The sequence below is a fragment of the Elephantulus edwardii genome, unplaced genomic scaffold (assembly GCF_000299155.1).
Source record: "Elephantulus edwardii isolate Elephantulus edwardi_28Jun2011 unplaced genomic scaffold, EleEdw1.0 scaffold00238, whole genome shotgun sequence".
NCBI lineage: Eukaryota > Metazoa > Chordata > Mammalia > Macroscelidea > Macroscelididae > Elephantulus > Elephantulus edwardii.
In genome coordinates, this window is record NW_006399988.1 from 3,480,015 (window position 1) to 3,482,895 (window position 2,881).

At 45.9% G+C, this 2,881-nt stretch overlaps 1 pseudogene; it reads left to right on the top strand.

The window, feature by feature from the left end:
* The first annotated feature begins 526 nt into the window (after positions 1-526).
* On the top strand, positions 527-2,003 carry LOC102850537 (annotated as a pseudogene).
* Positions 2,004-2,881: the final 878 nt, after the last annotated feature.

The following is a 2,881-nucleotide window of genomic DNA, read 5'->3' on the forward strand; positions in this document are numbered from 1 at the left end:
AAGCTGTTGACAGTTTCCATTTTCTCTCCATTCTATTGGTCATTCGTAAGAATCTTTATTTTCCTGACATTGAGGTAGAATTCATACTGGAGGTTGCATTTTGTGATCTTCCACAAGTGCTTCAAGTCCTCCTTACTTTCAGCAAGCAAGATTTTGTCATCTGCATGCATATCACAGGTTATTGATGAGTCTCCCTGCAATCCTTATGCCACATTGCTCTTCATAGAGTCCAGCTTCTCTGATAACTTTATCAGTATACACATTGAATACATATAGAGAGAAAATACAACCCTGGCACACTCCCTTCCCAATTCCAAATCATGGAGTGCTCCCCTGCTCTGTTCACACAACAGTCCAGGAATAGGTTCTGCATGAGTACATTGCTCTGGGATTCCATTCTCAATGTTTGCCACAACTTACCATGATCCACAAAATCAAGTGACTTCACATAGTCAATAAAATGCAAATATACATTCTTTTGGTATTTTCACTTTTAGCCAGGATCCATCTGACACTGGCAATAATATTCCTGGACTGCTGGTCTGATGTATTCATCTGGCTGGGCCGCAAGTCCCCATGCCTGGTGCGTGCAGCTGCCCTCAAACTGGGCCAGGAGCTATGCGGAATGCTGCATCGGCCACACCACGCAGCTGTCAGCCGCAGTCTGGAGGGCACTGAGGCCAAGTTCAAGAACTGGGATGATGTACTAACAGTAGACTATACACGCAATGCAGAGGCCGTGCTGCAAAACCAGGGTCTGACGGGGAAGGTGAAGGGTGACACTGAGAAGAAAGATCAATTGAAGGCTGACCTCACTGCTCTCTTTCTGCCACGTCAGCCACCTATGGTCCTGGCTGAGGCTGAGCAGCTGATGGAGGAATGGAATGAGGACCTGGATGGCATGGAGGGTTTTGTGCTTGAGGGCAAGAAGTTCTCCCGGTTGCCAGAGGAGGAATTTGGCCACTTCTATACACAAGACTGCTACGTCTTCCTCTGCAGGTACTGGGTGCCTGTGGAGTATGAAGAGGAAAAGAAGGAAGAAGTGGAGGAAGAGAAAGCAGCAAGAGCAGAAGACAAAGCAACTGAGGCGGCTATGGTGGAGGAGAAGCAGCCAGAGGAAGACTTTCAGTGCATCGTTTACTTCTGGCAGGGCCGTGAGGCCTCCAACATGGGCTGGCTCACCTTCACCTTCAGCTTGCAGAAGAAGTTTGAGAGTCTCTTCCCGGGCAAGCTGGAGGTGGTGCACATGACACAACAGCAGGAGAACCCAAAATTCCTGTCCCATTTCAAGAGAAAGTTCATCATACACCGGGGCAAGAGGAAGGCGGTCCAGAGCACCTTGCAGCCCAGCCTCTACCAGATCCGCACCAATGGCAGCACCCTCTGTACCCGGTGCATCCAGATTAGCACAGACTCCAGCCTCCTCCCAGCCTCCTCAACTCTGAATTCTGCTTCATTCTTAAGGTTCCCTTTGAGAGTGAGGACAACCAAGGCATTGTGTATGCATGGGTTGGCAGGGCTTCAGACCCTGATGAAGCCAAACTGGCAGAGGATATCCTCAATACCATGTCTGATACCTCTTATAGCAAGCAGGTTATAAATGAAGGTGAAGAGCCTGAGAACTTCTTCTGGGTGGGCCTCGGGGCACAGAAGCCTTATGACGATGATGCTGAGTTCATGAAGCACACTCGGCTCTTCCGGTGCTCCAATGAGAAGGGCTTCTTTGCAGTGACTGAGAAATGCTCTGACTTTTGCCAAGATGACTTAGCTGATGATGACATTATGCTTCTAGACAACGAGAGGTCTACATGTGGGTGGGGACACAGACAAGCCAAGTAGAAATCAAGATAAGTCTGAAGGCCTGCCAGGTGTACATACAGCACCTGCGATCCAAAGTACAGGAACAACCCCGCTGTCTGCGCCTGGTTCACAAGGGCAATGAGCAGCATGCCTTCACCCGCTGCTTCCACGCTTGGAGCACATTCAGGAAGGCCCTTGCCTAGGGTGGGCTCACTCAAGCTCTGGGTGAGAGAGAATGAAGCCTCTACTTACCATCTGCTAAAACACAGCATAAGCAGAGGACTGTCGCTGTATAGCTGCTCATCAGCACCTGTGGGGAGACCTAACCCTCAAGAAGTCAGAAAATGGGTTCTGCCAGTGTGAGCTGGTGGGTGAAGCTAAGGTAGATGTTACTACTCTTGAAAAGATATTAAATGCATTTATTTTCACTATTTAAAAAAAATAAATACTGCCTGGACTTCCAGCAATTCCCTATTTATATTCTGTTTCAGCCATTTTTGAATGATCCTCGGCAGTATTTTGCTTGTATGTGAATATCAAGGATATTGTTCAATAGTTTCCACATTCAATAGGATCACATTTCTTGGGAATGGAAGTATTATAATGGAATATGCAGAGAGCTAAAATTGGAGAATAATAAGGGAAGAACTCCCTCTGCATTTCTCAAGCTGAAAGAACTGAAAAACCAATTTAAGCCTCATGTAACAATAATGAAATATCCTATGGGCAATATATTGAATGACCCAAAAATCATCCAAAGATGATAGAGAGAATACACAGAGTCACTTGTAGTAGAAAAAAAAATTGATTGAGATTGAAAAATTTCAGTAAGTAACATATGCATAGAAGCCAGTGGTAATGAAGGAGGAAATAGAAGCTGAGTTGAAGGCATGGCCAAAAAATAAGCATTATCCTAAGTGAACTGAGTCTCATAAGTACAACTACTGTATAAGACTATAATTGTAGAATGAGTAAGAGGATCCAAGGGGGGGACACTTAATCACAGAGTCATACAATTTGATGCATGGAGGGAGGCATGGGTAAAGGAGAGGCGAAAGATCCAGTATGAAAAGCAATGTAT